This window comes from Heterodontus francisci, chromosome 1 (genome assembly GCF_036365525.1).
Source record: "Heterodontus francisci isolate sHetFra1 chromosome 1, sHetFra1.hap1, whole genome shotgun sequence".
Lineage (NCBI taxonomy): Eukaryota > Metazoa > Chordata > Chondrichthyes > Heterodontiformes > Heterodontidae > Heterodontus > Heterodontus francisci.
Window position 1 is genome coordinate 77532172 of NC_090371.1, and position 17396 is coordinate 77549567.

A 17396-nucleotide genomic window follows, 5' to 3' on the forward strand; every position below is an offset into this window, starting at 1 on the left:
GGGTGCTCTAGGGTGGACCCACAGTTCAGCGATGCCTCCCTGATCACTCTCCTCCAGGCTGTGTGGGCAAGGCAGGAGGTCCTTTCCCCAGTGATGGTAAGAAGAGGCCCTCTTGTCTGAACAAGGCAGCCTGGCTGGAGGTGACAGAGCAAGTGAATAGTCGTGGGGCCATCTGGCGTCAAAGGGTCCAATGCCGGAAGAGGATGAACAATCATTCCCTCAGCCAGCCGGGGCCCTCCAGGCCTCATGCACGCAGAGGTCAACTGACAAAGTCATCCACAGCCAAAGGGCAATCAGATCAGCAGCCTTCCTCCAGTCGGGCTGCTAGCACAGAGGTTGCACCGAGAAGGGGCACTCGCAAGCATTTAAAAAGAACACACTGACACAAATGGGAATGCACGAATATCACTGCAATGTAAATACATCTTTCACTAAATGTTCTTCACCAACATGTGTGTCCTTTTCTCTGTATGAATGATGTATGCCAGCATGTAGCACCAATGTCACATCCCTTTGCACTGTTGGCCCTTCAAGAAAGCCAAGGTATGCAATAACATCATTGCCATGCCACCATTACTCATGAGCGTCTCCATGGATGCAGTGACATGGACATTGGCTGAGTCAGCTGCTGCCTCTAATGGTTTACACAGGGATTCTGCAGATGTGGACTGGTGCACAGCAGGTGAGTGAGGGTGATGTGTGGCTTACAGTGCTCGTGTCAGTTCCTATAGAGCAGACAGCCTTTCTATGATAAGCCACTGCCACACATCCCTAGCTCGCTGCTAGCCTTGCATGCAGAGCTGGGTGCTGCCTTCCCTTCCATGCACCTTTCCTGTTGTAGGTCCTCAGCGTCCTCATAGTCCGAGGAGGAATTCTGCTGATGTCTTTCCTCATCATGTCAGGCCTGCCCCCTATTGGGTACGTAGTTGTGCAGTGCACAGTGAGCAACAAAGAAAGGAGCTGGCCTTTTCAGCCCATAGTACAGGGCATCACCCTATCTATCCAGGCATTGGAGGCGCTTTAGCAGCATGCCGATGGCCTGCTCAACAGTGGCTCATGTAGCTCAGTGGCTGGCATTACATCTCTTTTCTGCGGCAGTGGTGGGCTCTCTCACTGGTGTCGGGAGCCATCTCTACAAGGGTTAGCCCTTGTCTGCAAGAAACCACCCCTCCATCTGAGCCAGTTCAGTGAACAGTAGTGGCAGTTGGGACTGGCGCAGGATCCAGGTGTCATGGCAGCTGCCTGAGAAGCGGACACAGATTTGCATGAAGCATCTCCAGTGATCACATACAAGCAGCACCTAGATTGAGAGGATTCCTTTAATGGTGACATCTGCAGTTGGTAGCCTGGTGGGAGGCCTGATGGCCACATGGGTGCAGTCTATGAACACTAAAACCTTTGGTTATCCGGCAATGGTGCCGAAACCGATGGCCCTCAGGGCCTGGCTGTTAAAGGCGCCCTGAAGCAAACATACTCACTGGCCCTCCGTGGCAGGGCATCAGTGACCTCCCTGATGCAGCAGTGCACTGCTGACTATGTGACCCCACAAAGGTTTCTGGTGGGCCCCTGAAATGCTGCATAGGCATCAAGCTTAACAGCCGCTGCCAATATGAGGACTAAAATAAAAACAAGAAATGCTGGAAATACTCAGCATGTCTGGCAGCATCTGTTGAGAGAGAAGCAGAGATGTTCTAATGAAGGGTCACTGACCTGAAACGTTAACTCTGCTTCTCTCTTCACAGATGTTGCCAGACCTGCTGAGTATTTCTAGTATTTCTTGTTTTTATTTCAGACTTCCAGCATCTGCAGCATTTTTCCACTATGAGGACCGCAGGCAAACGATGTCCACCGAAGCCCATGGGCTGCAGGTCATTGTTGAGGAGGGCACAGAGATGTGTCACCACCATTACATGCTCAATCGCCTCTGACACTGGTGCTCTGATATCCGCTGGCATGTCATGTGGGGCCTGTAGATGTGCGGCGACCTGTAATGGCGAGTTCCCCTTGGGGGCTGCTGCTCACAACCGGGGGCCTCTACGTGGACTGCACCTGCCTGTTGATTTTGTCTCCAGCGCATATGGATCCTCAGGAGAAGCAGATCACACAATCTAGGGTGAGACATACATACTTCTATGTGATAAATAAAGTCGTTTCCTTCGCATAATTGCCCTAACAGGGCAGGTATTGTTGTTAACAGGTACATCAGGTGCTTTCATGGATCAACTATGTGGCGTGGCTTGGCATCACCCATCTTTGCTCTTATTAAGAGTGGCACAGCATGACCACATGAAAATTCTACCAGCTGCATCGATTGCCCCCACCAGCCAGGTAACCTTTACACTCCTGCCGATTCCGGCACCCTCCCCACCCACAGGGTGACAAGAGTGCCATTGTTCCTTCACACACACAAACGTAAAATGGCGCAAGTGGACACCATTCAGGGAGAGAGGGTACGCAATACCTCCCTTCATGCCTAAAGAGTTTTGCCTCCAGTGGTCCCACCCCCCTCCCACCTCCCCTCAAGTAGGCAGAGTTCAGACCCCTGTATATCTGGACTTACCTTCACTGTCAAGTACTCCTGCTTCCGATGTCCCATCGGCTTCTCAGGTTCGTGAACGGGACGGCACGTGACGGTCGCCTGTTCAATGTAAAATGAGGAACTGTGGAGCGAGAGGTGGCAGGATGCATAATCAGGAGAGGTAAGTAGTCCTTTACATATTATAATTGGGGTGCTGCCGCCAAGCGGTGGTGGGGGGGGGGGAGGGTCGCACCGAGGTCCCGTGGTGGGGGGGCCTTCTCAATGTTGTGGGTCGAGGCGGCCCTCTCCCTCAAGTATTTTACAGGCCTCCCCGCCACAGTCCACAACACTGAGGGGCTGGTAAAATTCAGCCCTATGTGTGTTATCCGTTTTCCTTTCAATGTTCAGTGCCTTGCACTTATCTGCATTAAATTTAATTTGCCCACTTACATTTTTGTAACATTCTGGCTTGCCTCTTCGATTCCATTGGCAATCCTACTTTGGCATGATCTGCAAATTTGGACAATTTGCCTTGAATTACGAGAACCCCAGTCATTGATGTAAATTAGAAACAGTAATGGTCCCAGCACTAAACTATGGAGCATCCCAAAAAGCACTTCCAACCTTCCACGCATTAGCCCTCTAACTAGTACCATTGATTTCTACTCTTCAGCCAATTTCTCATTCATTTCCAAGGTTTGCTTTGAATCTCCACAGGTCTCCTAACTCCTAACTGGTCGCCTTTCATTTTCAACTTTTGGAAGTCTAAGCACACAATGTCAGAGTTTACGACAGTCAACTTAGGTCATTTCTTTCCCAAACAGTTCAAGGAGGTTGGTCTGGCAGGATTTTTTTCCCTGTCTAAAGGAACGTTGTCTGCTGTTAAGCAGTTGTTATGGTACAGATATTCTTAAATTCACTCCAGATAATTGAATCCATTATGTTACTTTAAGTGAATAAAAGCAAAATACTGCGGATGCTGGAAATCTGAAACAAAAACAAGAAATGCTGGATTCACTCAGCAGGTCTGGCAGCATCTGTGGAAAGAGAAGCAGAGTCAACGTTTCGGGTCAGTGACCCTTCTTCGGAACTTTAACTGTTACTTTAAGTGGTTGCACTGTCACCTCTGAGTTTGTAGGTCATACATTCAAACCCCACTCTCGAGATTTGTACACATTATCTAGGCTGACACTTCAGTGCAGTACTGAGGGATTACTGAACCCGAGGAGTTTTTAAATGCAAAGCCAGCATTTATTGTCCGTCTCCAATTCCCTTGAGAAGGTGGTGGTGAGTCACCTTCTTGAACCGCTGCAGTCTATTTGGTGTAGATGCACCCACAGTGCTGTAAGGGAGGGAGTTTCAGGATTTTGACCCAGTGACAGTGAAGGAACAGCAATATTGTTCCAAGTCAGGATGCTGTGTGACTGTCTTTCAGATGTGAATGTTAAATGGAGATCTTTTCTGCTCTCTCAGGTGGACGTAATAGACCCGATGGTACTATTTGAAGATGAGCAGGGAGTTCTTATGGTGTATTGGCCAACATTTATTCTTCAAACCACACCATCAAAACAAATTATCTGGTCATGTATCTCATTGCTGTTGGTTGAATCTTAAGATGCACAAATTGGCTGCTACATTTCTCTACATTATATCAGTGACTTCAAAAACTACCTAATTGACTGTGAAATACTTTGTGATGTCTTGAAATTGTAAAATGCATACTATTAATACAAGTCTTTCTTTCATAGAAGCATAATAAAAAAATGAATGGCATCAATATGTTTAACAAAGAGCTTGGTCAAAGAAGCAGGTTTTCAGGAGGATAGTAAAGGAGGAGCGGGAGGTGGAGATGGAGGGGTTTAGGGACAGAATTTTAAACAATGAGACCTAGGCACAGCTGCTAACATGGGAGGAAAGGAGGGGGAATGCACAAGAGGCCAGAGTCAGAAGAATGGAGAGTTTGAGGGTGTTTTAGCACTAGAGGATGTTACAGAGACAGGGAGAATTGAGGCCATGAAGGGATTTGAACACAAGCATTAGAATTTTAAATTGGAGGCATTAGGGTAATGGAAGTCAATGTACATCAACGAGGACTGAGGTGATGACTGAGCAAGACTTGGTGCAGGTTGGAATATATGCACCTTGGTATATTTTTCTATGTTAAAGGCACTTTACAAATGCAAGTTGTTCATGATGTTCCTTTGCATTATTACAATAATATAAATTAATAACAAATTAGTGCATTTTACTTCTTTCTTTAATATATCCCAAAGCTAGCACCAGCCCAACCTCTAGATTTTCTTATACAAAATCATAGAATAGTACAGTACAGGAGGCCATTCAGCCCGACAAGTCTGTACCAGCTCTTTCCAAGAGCAATCCAGTTAGTCCCACTCCCTGGCTCTTTCCAAATATCCCTACAATTTTTTCTCTTTCAGATATTTATCCAACTTCCCATTGAAAGCTACTATTGAATCTGTTTCTACCACCTATCCAGCAGTGCATCCCAAATCCTAACCTCTCACTGCATAAAAAAGTTATATACATAAATTCTCCCCCTTTCTGCTCCATTGTTCCTGCATGTTTAGTTTTCCTTTCTACGATCAAACTGCACTTTCCCTTGCATGACCAGAGAGTACTGCAAGACATAGACTTCATGATTATGACAATAATATCCTGAATTAGTTTCACTTTAAGCTTCTTGCAGTTTTACTGGACCTAGTGTTAAGTATTATTGGTGTGTTCATCAGACTGAGCTGGGCACTTGTGGTGCTGATTTCTGCCTGGTGACATTGGGGCAGCACCACCGATACTGATCCAATTAATATAGGCAGACTCCATTTCCTTCAATGGGGCAACCCAGTGCCATCTGGTTCTGATGAAAGGTCATTGACTCGAAATGCTAACTTTGTTTCTCTCTCTGCAGTTGAGCTGCTGAGTGTTTACAAGCACATTCTGTTTTGATTTCAGTTTTCCAGCATCCACAGTATTCCCATTTTGTTCCAATACCGTTTCTACTTAGAATAATAGAACAGTGCTGCAGAGGAGGCCATACAGTCCATCAAATCTGTTCCAGAGACTTGGCCAATTAAAATAGGCAGGCTCCATTTCCTTTCAGCCTCTGCTCTCACTGCAGGTTCACTCCTGTACCGAGAATAGAAAGTGCCGGAAATATTCAGCAGGTCTGGCAGCATCTGTATAGAGAGACAGAGTTAACATCTCAGGTCTGTGACTCTTCATCAGAACTGGCAAAAGTTAGAAATGTAACAGTCTTTGAGCAAGTGAAAGGGGAGAGGGGGGAAGAAGAACAAGAGGGATAGAACAGAGGGGGGAGAGATTAAATGACAGATGTCATGGAACAGAATGCAGATGGAGTGCTAAATTGTTGTAGTGAAAGACAAAGCATGAATCCAGAGAGAGTGCTAATGGCAGAATAATGAACAGCTCTGTCTGAAAGAAAAATGATGAAAAACAAGTTTAAGACTAGCACATGGTTAAGAAGATAAATTATAAAAAAAATATAAAAACAATTTTAAAAAAATATAATAAATAAATAATAAAAAGTATACATATATAAAGAATGGGGCTCATGGTCTGAAATTTTTGAACTCAATATTGAGTCCAGAAGGCTATAGAGTGCCCAATCGAAAGATGAGATGCTGTTCCTCGCGCTTGTGTTGAGCTTCGCTGGAACGTTGCAGCAGGCCAAGGACAGAAATGTGGGCATGAGAACAGGGAGTATATACCCATACCTTTTTATCGGGTGCACCTGGAGTGTGACATAATGTCTGGAACGGTAACTGTAGGAGTCGTCCATAGCTTGCTTATAGATGGAGCTGACGTACTTCGAGGGAACGATTTGGCCGGAGTGACTTCTCCAGTAGTCATAGAAAAAACAAGTTAAGTTAAAGAGATAGAACAGTTGCAGGAAAAGGTTCCAGTAATTTTTCCCTCATGTTTAGTGACCTGAGCAATGGCTAAACAAGTTCCATTGTCGGTGGTAAAATTGGCACAACAGACAGATAGCCGAATATCTGAAACTTTCTTTGGGGATTTGGATAATCCGAAGGAAATGTTCAGTACGTCTTCTCTGACCAAGGCTCAGCAAGCTGATCCAGAGTTAAGTAAAGTTTCACAATTGACTCTAACTGAAGCTGAAGCAAAGGGAGTTCCGGAAGGCTACTATGTTAAAAATGGGATTTTGATGAGGAAGTGGAGACCTCCTCACAAACCTGTGGAAGAAGAATGGACGGTTGTTCACCTGATAGTGGTGCCGCCCAAGTATCGCTGGGAAATATTAACAGTAGTCATAAAATTCATATAGTGGGACATGTGGGGATCCAGAAGTCCCAATCACGTATAGATCGACATTTTTACTGGCCAGGTCTTTCCAAGGACGTGGTGCAGTTTTGTAAAATGTGCCATAAGTGCCAGATTGTGGGAAAACCACAACCTGCCAAAAAACCAGCACCTCTAATTCCCATACCAGTTTTTGGGGAACCATTTAGTCGGGTGTTGGTAGACTGTGTAGGACCGTTACCGAAAACAAAAGCGGGATGCCAACATAAACTCACTATCATGGATATAGCTACTTAGTTCCCAGAGGCCATTCCCTTGAGAAAGATTTCTGCTAAGGTAGTGGTAGAGAAGTTAACCCAGTTCTTCACTAAATATGGATTACTGATTGAGATTCAGTCGGATCAAGGTTCCAATTTTATATCTAAAATTTTTCAGAAAGTTATGGGTAATTTGGGTATAACATAGTTAAAGTCTTCTGCATACCACCCACAGACAGAAGGGGCTTTAGAACGGTATCATCAGACCTTCAAAACGATGATCAGGGCATACTGTCAAGAATACCCCCATGATTAAGATAAAGGGTTAGAATTTCTTTTGTTTGCCACTAGAGATTCACCTAATGAATCTACCGGTTTTAGTCCTTTTGAATTAGTTTATGGACATGAGATAAGAGGTCCGCTAAAACTAATCAAAGAAAAGTTTTTAGAACTGAGAGACAAATCTTCTGTGCCAGATTATGTATCCATGTTCCGGGAGCAGCTCACGAGAACCTGCAAAGTGACTTAGGAACACCTTAAAGCTTCCCAAACAACTATGTAGAAATGGGCAGACAAGCATGCCAAGAACTGAACATTTCAACCAGGGGATGAGGTATTAGTATTACTGCCTTTACAAGGTGAACCATTGAAAGCATGGTTCAGTGGTGCATGTAAAGTGGTGAAAAGAATTGGTAAAGTAAATTATTTGATTGACACCCCAGATCGCCGGAAAAAGAATCGGCTGTGTCATATCAATATGTTGAAACAATATCATTGCCGGGAGGAGGATAAGCAAGAACAGGTACGTCAGGTAGTAGGGACAGTGAAGGATGAAAGGGATAGTGAGGATGAAGCAGAAGGAAGCCTAGACAATTCTCAGATTGAACCTCCTACTATCCGGTTAGCTAATGCTGAACTGTTAGGGAGATTGGACACTATGCTTTCATATTTAGATGCAGAACAATGAGAAGACCTAATAAGGCTTTAATAAGGCCTAATAAGAAGAGTTTGTAGGGACAAGCCAGGATGTACAACCTTAGCCACACATGATGTGGATGTAAGGGAATCCTTTCCTATAAAACAGCATCTTCATTGTTTAAGTCCAGCGAGATAGGCCCAGGTAAAATCAGAAATCCAATACATGTTGGAAAACCACCTAATTGAATCCAGTCAATGCAGCTGGAGTTCCCCAGTGTTGTTAGTACCTAAACCTGATGGTTGAACTATATTCTGTATAGACTACAGAAAGGTTAATGTAGTAACAAAGGCAGACTCCTACCAAATTCCTCGCTTGGAAGACTGTATTGACAGAGTGGGCAGTGCCATGTTTCTTACAAAAATAGATTTGTTTAAGGGATACTAGCAAGTTCCTTTAACATCCCAAGCTAAAGAAATATCGGCCTTTGTCACACCAGATGGTCTTTTCCAATGCCCAGTGATGCCATTCAAACTAAAAAATGCCCCAGCCACTTTTCAGAGACCAATGAACCAAAGTGGTGGCCAGTGTTCCTGACTGTGTGGTATACCTTGATGATGTGCTGGTCTACAGCAACACTTGGAAGGACCACTTGGAACAACTAGAAGCTCTGTTTAGAAAATTGCAATTGGCTGATTTGGTAATAAACTTTGCCAAACATTCAAAAATCAGAATGCCAGACTACTCTGTTGGGGTTTACTATTACAGCCCTATCACTTAAAGATTATTCACGTTGTGGGGCAACATAATGTAATTGCAGATGCTTTATCTAGAATTTAACTTTGCTTTGAGTTATCTGAGTGCAAAGATGGTACAAAGCAGAACTGTATTAGCTACTGGTAAAGAGTGAATAAGTCTGAGTGTGAGAAATGTGTTTTAATATTTTTTCATCCTTTTTTCCACACTTTGTAACGAAACACATTTAAAAGTGGAGTTTCATTTCTCCAAGGATGGAGGTATTATGAAAGTGCTTCCATTTTCTGTTAAGTTTTTGAGGACTTGTGTTTTAAAACTGCAAAAAATTCCATGGATGTGTTTTTTTTTTACCAAGTTCACTGAAAGACCACTTGAGATGTTGTCCTTTGCTGGAAATCATGTGCTTTAAGCTCAATAAAAAACAGACACATTGGTGACCTAGCAAATATGTTTACAGAGAAGCCACATGTCAAAGTTTATGGAGGTCAAGAGGTTGACTTTCTGTTTTGGGGCTTGGATTATTTTCAGTTCCGTTGGGGTGTGAACTGTTTTGAAGACAGTTGGAGATCAACTTGCCAAGGAAAAAAATCCAGCTCACCTCTTTCTCTACCTCTTTGAAGAAACCCTGCAAAGATCCAATGTGGGAGAGCTAAAATACTTGGTACTGCATAGCTCCTGAGAAGTTGGAAAAAGTTTCCAGATAGTGGGCGGCACAGTGGTGAGAACCACAGCCTCACAGCTCCAGCGATCCGGGTTCAGTTCTGGGTACTGCCTGTGTGGAGTTTGCAAGTTCTCCCTGTGACCGCTTGGGTTTCTTCAGGTGTTCCGGTTTCCTCCCACAACCAAAGACGTGCAGGTTGATAGGTAAATTGGTCATTGTAAATTGCCCCTAGTGTGGGGATGTGGTAGGGAATATGGGATTAATGTAGGATCAGTATAAATGGATGGTTGTTGGTCAGCACAGACTTGGTGGGCCAAAGGGCCTGTTTCACTGCTGTATCTCTAAATAAATAAATTAATTCGCAACACTGCCTGAAAAGAAGTGCTTTAGAAAAGGTGCCAGTGACCCATCACTGCAAACCCAGACACCTGACCAAAAGGGATGACTGACATCCTTCCATATCTCCTTTATTTTCTGCAAGAATTAGCAAGTATTTAGCCCAAGCATTCTTTTTTGTCTTTTTTTGTAACAGACTTCTGCAGAGAGAATTTCTGTATTGTTTTTCAGTGTGTGTGTGGGGAATTTAAAAAGGGAACTTTCATATTTCAATCTGTGTATTAATGCTTCGCTTCATTACTGTATAAGTCTTGTTTGGTAATAAACAGATAATTTTGTTATTTATTAAAGAAACCTGGCTGATGTATTTTGTTCTGGGATAAAGAGTAGAGTATATGATTGACTGAATCAGTAACTAAGTAAACATTTTAAAATATATATTTTGACCTGTGGAGAAGTGGGACTAGAAAAGACAGTGCAGTCCTCCCACCCTCAATTGTAACAATGGGAAGGTGCCGTGGGAAGGGGACGAGGTTTTGGGGATGATGGAGGTGTGGACCAGGGTGTCGTGGAGGCATCAGTCCCTTCAGAATGCTGTCAGGGAAGGAGAAGATGTGTTTGGTGGTGGTATCATGGTGGAGGTGGTGAAAATGGCAGAGGATGATCCTTTGAATGTGGAGGCTGGTCGGGTGGAAAGTGAGGACAAGAGGAACCCTGTTGCAGTTCTGGGAGGGAGGAGAAAGGGTGAGGGCAGAAGTGCGGGAAATGGGTCAGACACGGTCGAGGGCCCTGTCAACCACAATGTGAGGGAATTCCTGGTTGAGGAAAAAGGAAGTCGTATCAGAAGCACTGTTGTGGAAGGTTGCATCGTCAGAACCGATGCGTCGGAGACAGAAAATCTGGGAGAATGGAATGGAGTCTTTACAGGAGGTAGGGTGTGAGGAAGTGTAGTCGAGGTAGCTATGGTAGTCGGAGGGCTTATAATAAATACTAGTGGACAGCCTATCCCCAGAGATGGAGACAGAGAAGTTGAGGAAGGGAAGGGAAGTGTCAGAGATGGACCATGTGAAAGTGAGAGAAGGGTGGAAATTGGAAGCAAAGTTAATTGAGTTTTCCAGTTAAGGGCAAGAGCAGGAAACAGCACCATACAATCATCAATGTACCAGAGAAAAAGTTGAAGCATGGAGCCTGAGTAGGACTGGAACAAGGAATCTTTAACATACCTCACAACAAGACAGGCATAACTAGGATCCACACGGTTACCCATAGCAACACCTTTTATTTGGAGGAAGTGAGTGGAGTCAAAGGAGAAATTGTTCAATGTGAGAACAAATTCAGCCAGGCGGAGGAGGGTGGAGGTGGATGGGGACTGGTTGGGCTTCTGTTCAAGGAAGAAGCGGAGAGCCCTCAGACTGTCCTGGTGGGGGATGGAGGTTCAGAGAGAATGGGCGTCCATAGTGAAGAGGAGGTGGTTAGGGCCAGGAAACTGGAAACTGTTGAAGTGATGTAGAGCGTCAAAAGAGTCACGGATACAGGTGGGAAAGACTGGACCAGGGGAGAAAAAATAGAATCATGATAGGAGGAAATAAATTAAGTGGGGCAAGAACAGGCTGAAACGATGAGTCTACCAGGACAGACCTGTTTGTGGATTTTGGGAAGGAGGTAGAAGCAGGCTGTCTAGGTTGCGGGACTATGAGGTGGGAAGCTATAAAGGGAAGATCTCCAGAGAAGATGAGGTCAGGGACAATCCTGGAGACAGTGGCTTCATGTTGGGTGGTGGTGTCATGGTCTGGGGGAGATAGGAAGAAGTGTCTGAGAGTTGGTACTTTGCCTCTGTAAGGTCAGTGCGCCAGACAACAACAGCACCACCTTTGTCAGTGGGTTTGATCACAATGTCAGGGTTAGACCTGAGAGAACAAAGTGCAAGAAGTTTGGAAGGAGATAGGTTGGAATGAGTGAGGGGGGCAGATTATTAAGACGGCCGATGTCACGCCGACCGTTCTCAATGAAAAGATCAAAAGCAGGTAAGAGGCCAGAGAGAGGGGTCCAGGTGGAGGGAGAATACTGGAGGTGGGTGAATGGATCAGGAGGAGAACCCCTGGCCAATGACGTGAGCCTGGAGACGAAGGCAACAAAACAGAAGCTCAACATCATGCTGAGTGCAAAATTCATTGAGGTGGGGGCATAAGGGTATAAAACTGAGTCCTTTGCTGAGTACCGATTGTTCAGCGTCAGAGAGGGGAAGGTCAGAGGGTACTGTGAATACACGGCAAGAAGTGAGATTAGGAGAAAGGATGGGGTCAGAGGGAAGGGAAGGGGAAGAAGGATCTGGAGGGGCATTTGTCCCCATGAGCTGCTGCGCGGATCAGGCAAAGGATGAAATGAAACTGCGGAGTAGGAAAGCTTTGAGTTAGCGTGAGTTGTTACTGCTGGTGGGACAGGTCCATTGGGTACATGTGCCGGTGCATGGCACTACGTGTGGATCTCAAGAAGTGGCAAGAACAGCAGTCCGAGGCACGTTGAATGTCTCGGAGATACCTGTAATCCTGGGTGGATTCAAAACATGAAGGATGGAACTTCAGTTGGAATCCATGTGGAATAAGTCGGAGCCAGAGATAGTTGCTGAGGAAGGAAATGTGGCTGTGAAAACAAGTTTTAGCAGAAACCTTGTTGAGCACGAGGAGGGACTTGGAAAGCAATGAAGGTGAGCAAGGTAAAAGAGACAAATGGAAATCCTGGCAGAGAGAACAGCAGAATTTCTTTAAGGTAGGCATACCTGGAAGAGAAGTGGCAGTGAATTAAGCACTAAAATAAGAGCTAAAACTGCAGAGACTCGAACTCTGAAATGAGAACAGAAAGTGCTGGAAATACTCAGCAGGTCTGGCAGCATTTGTGTAGAGAGAAAAAGTTAACTTTTCAGGTCTGTGACCCTTCATCAGAACTGGTAAAAGTTAGAAATGTAATAGTGTTACAGCCAGGTGAGGGGGCCGGGGGCGGGGGTGGTGTCTCAGGCTCCCCCTTTCAACCCTTCTCTGGTTTTACCGCTACAGGGTTTATCCTTTTTTGCACATTGTGAGTGAGCTTATCACCTCAGTGAGTTTGTTCCTGTTCCTCTAATGTGATTGCAAAAGAAGCAATCAGACAGGTGTTCTTGAGTTTAAATGAGAGGTAAGTTTATTACACTTAACATTCTAACCTGGTTTAAAATACTACAAATACGCGACATATTCACGCACACATTCACACGAGAGTCACACACACACAAATACAATAGAGAGGGAAACTGATTTTGTGGTTGGATTAAAGTCTGGAATAAATGGAATTTAAATACAGTATGTGAGTCTAATGTCCTCAGCTGAAATTGTAGTCCTGAAGTCCTTGCTGGGCCATGTGCACGGTGGTGGGCTTGCTTTGCTCAGGGCCCCTGAAGGCAGAAGAGGGGTTTGATTCTTGTCCCCTGGTTGTTGGCTGCAGTGATCTGTAGGCTTGGTGGGGAGGTGGTCCCAGTCATAGCCGGATCTTCTCTTGATATTTTCTGGGGGTGGGGGGGGGGGGGGCAGAGAGAGGGAGAGAGACTGCTTCATTGATGGCTTTTCAGTTACTACTATCTGCCATCTGTTTGACAAAGCTTACAGTTTCTTCAGAGCTATGCAAGCAGTCACATGGCTCTATCAAATCTCTTTGTTTTTAATGAGTTTTTTTCTGGAATCTTTTCTGGGATTCAAGGTGCCACATGCCTCAAGATGTCCACTCACAATTGGAGGGGTTGGGTCTTTCAAAGTCAATAGATGTAGATGGCCTTGACAACCGTATAGATAAAGCCATTCTAGGTAATTCAATCACTGAGAGCAAGCCATTGTTCCGGCTGGGCTTGGTGAGACATTTCGTCTCCAGTTTAATCTTCTGGTGTTTCAAATGTAAATTGCAATGGCCACCTTGGCTGCCAGTTTTTTAAATGTTAACTTGTAGGATTTTTTCCATTAAAAGTTTAATGTAAGGTTCCAACTGATGAAATTAATATTTCCCATTTGGCATGTAGGGATTTCATGACAGTCTTTGAGCAAGTGAAAGGGGGCGGGGGGGGGGGGGGGGGGGAAGAGAAGAGCAAGAGGGAAGGTCTGTGATAGGACAGATGGGGGGAAAGTTTAAATGACAGATATCACAGAACAGAATGCAAATTGAGTGCTAAATTCTCATAGTGAAAGACAAAGCATGAATCCAGAGAGAGTGCTAATGTCTCTGCTTCACCTGGAAGGATTGTTTGGGGCCTTGGATGATGAGGAGAGAGGAGGTAAAAGGGAAGGTATTACACCTTCTGCGATTGCATGGAAAGGTGCCATGGGAAGGGTACATTTCCTTCCTCAGCGACAGTCTCTGGCTCTGAGTTATTCGACTTGGATTCCAACTGAAGTTTCATCCTTCATGTTTCGATTTCCTGTGAGATATACAAGGTTCCTTGGACTGCTGTTCTCGCCACATCCTGAGATCCACACTCAGCGCCATGCGCCGCCACATGTACACACTCGATCTCTCTCTCCAGAAGCACTGACTCACCCTATCTGAAAGCTGTCCTGCTCTGCAGTTTCATTTCATCCTTTGCCTAATCTGACGTATTAACAAAAAACTTTTTCTCTTCCTTTCAGGCGAAAGGAACACAAGCTCCAGCAACTCATGGGTACCAACGTCCCTCCAGATCCTTCTTCCCCTTCCTTTCCCCTAATCTCACTCCTTGCTGTGTATTCACAATATCCTCTGACCTTCCCCTTTGGTGCTGAATGATGTGTACTTAGCAAAGGACTCAGTTGTATCCCCTTACGCCCCCACCTCAATGAATGTTGCGCTCAGCATGACGTTGAACTTCTCTTCCGGCATCTTCGCCTCTGAGCTCACTTCTTTGACCGGGAGAACTCCTCCTGACCAGTGGACCCATTCACCCACCTCCAGTATTTTCTCTTCACCTGGACCCCTCATTCTGGCTTCTTACGCGGTCTTGATCTTTTCATTGAGAACAGTCGGCGTGACATTGGCCGTCTTAATTTCTCTGCCCCCCTCACTCACTCTAACCTGTCTCCCTTTGAACCTGCTGTACTTCCTTCTCTGTCTAACCCTGACATTGTGATCAAACCCACTGACAAAGGTGGTGCTGTTGTTGTCTGGCACACCAACCTCTACCTTGCAGAGGCTCAGCGCCAACTTTCAGATACTTCTTCCTACCTCCCCCAGACCATGATCCCACCACTGAACATCAAGCCACTGTCTCCAGGACAGTCACTGACCTCATCTCCTCCAGAGATCTTCCCTCTACAGCTTCCAACTTCATAGTCCCACAACCCCAAACAGCCTGCTTCTATCTCCTTCCCAAAATTCACAAACAGGACTGTCCTGGTAGATTCATCGTTTCTGCCTGTTCCTGCCCCACTGAATTTATTTCCTCCTATCTTGATTCTATTTTTTCTCCCCTTGTCCAGTCCTTCCCACCTACGTCCATGACTCTTCTTACACCCTACGTCTTTTCAACAGTTTCCAGTTACCTGGCCCTAACCGCCTCCTCTTCACTGTGGTCATCCAATCCCTCTATACCTCCATCCCCCACCAGGACAGTCTGAGGGCTCTCCGCTTCTTCCTTGAACAGATGCTCACAAATCCCCATCCACTGCTCTGCCTGGCTGAACTTGTTCTCACATTGAACAACTCTCTCCTTCAACTCCACTCACTTCCTCCAAATAAAAGGTGTTGCTATAGGTACCCGAATGGGTCCTAGTTATGCCTGTCTTATTGAGAGGTATGTTGAAGTAAAGGCCTGCTACCCGACCCGAACCCGATGGGACCCCATGGCATATGTCGGGTTCGGGTTGGGTCGCACTTCCAGGTCCGGCATTCAGACTCAGGTTGGGACGGGCTGGATCGGACAGACTCTATCACCACCTCAGGTAAGTGACTCTAATGTTAATTTACTTTTTGCACTTTAAAGGTGGTTTTGTTAGTTATTTTAAGCTTGTGCAGGTAAGGAACAAAGTGAATAACATAAAGTAGGTTAACTAATGGTCGGGTTGGGCGCAGGAAAAAATGGAAGGACTCGGGCCTGGTCGGACTCGGGGTTGGATGGGGTTCTGTTGGGCTCGGGTCGGGTCTCATTTCAAGACCGGAGCAGGCCTTTATGTTGAAGATTCCTTGTTCCAGTCCTACTCGGGCCCCATGCCTCAACTTTTTCTCTGGTACATTGATGATTGTATCGATGCTGTTTCCTGCTCTTGTTCCGAACTGGAAAACTTAATTAACTTTGCTTCCAATTTCCAACCTTCTTTCACCTTCACATGGTCCATCTCCAACACTTCCCTTCCCACCCTCAACTTCTCAGTCTCCATCTCTGGGGATAATATTTATTATAAGCCCACCAACTCCCACAGCTACCTCGACTACACTTCCTCACACCCTGCTTCCTGTAAGGACTCCATTCCATTCTCCCAGTTTCTTTGTCTCCGATGCATCTATTCTGATGATGCAATCTTCCACAACAGCGCTTCTGATATGTCTTCCTTTTTCCTTAACCGAGAATTCCGCCCCACTGTGGTTGACAAGGTCCTTGACCATGTCCGAACCATTTCCTGCACTTCTGCCCTCACCCCTTCCCTTCCTTCCCAGAAGTGCAACAGGGTTCCCCTTGTCCTCACTATTCACCTCACCAGCCTCCACATTCAAAGGATCATCCTCTCCCATTTCTGCCACCTCCTGCATGATGCCACCACCAAACATCTTCCCCTCCCCTGTCAGCATTCCAAAGGGACCGTTCCCTCTGCGATACCCTGGTCCACGCATCCATCACCCGACACCTCATCCCCTTCCCACGGCACCGTCCCATGCAATTGTAGGTGTAACACCTACCCTTCTAACTCCTCTCTCCTCACCATCCAAGGTCCCAAACACTCCTTTCTGGTGAAGTAGCGATTTACATGTACTTCTTTCAATTTACTATACCGTATTCACTGCTCACAATGCCATCTACTGTACATTGGGGAGACTAAACGCAGATTGGGTGACCGCTTTGCGGAACGCCTCTGCTTGGTCTGCAAACATGAGTCCGAACTTCTGGTTGCTTGCCATTTTAATTCACCACCATGCTCTCATGCCAACAGTTCTGCCCTCGGACTGTTGCAGTGTTCCAGTGAAGCTCAACGCAAGCTTGAGGAACAGCACCTCATCTTCCAATTGGGCACTCTACAGCCTTCTGAATTCAATACTGCATTCAAAAATTTCAGACCATGAGCCCCTTTTTATATTTATATATATATATAAAAAAAAATTATTTATTATTTTTATTTATATACTTTTAAAATATTTTTTATCCATGTGCAATTCTTAAACTTGTTTTTCGTACAGAGCTGTTCATTATTCTGCCATTGGCACTCTCTCTGGACTCATGCTTTACATAGAAACATGCGAACTGGAGCAGGAGTAGGCCACTCGGCCCTTTGAGCCTGCTCCGCAATTCAATAAATTCATGGCTGAACTGATTACTCCACATTTCCACCTACCCGATAACCTTCTACCACCTTGCTTATCAAGAATCTGTCTACCTCTGCCTTAAAAATATTCAAAGACTCTGATTCCACCGCCTTTTGAGGGAGAGATTTCCAAAGACTCACGACCCTCTGA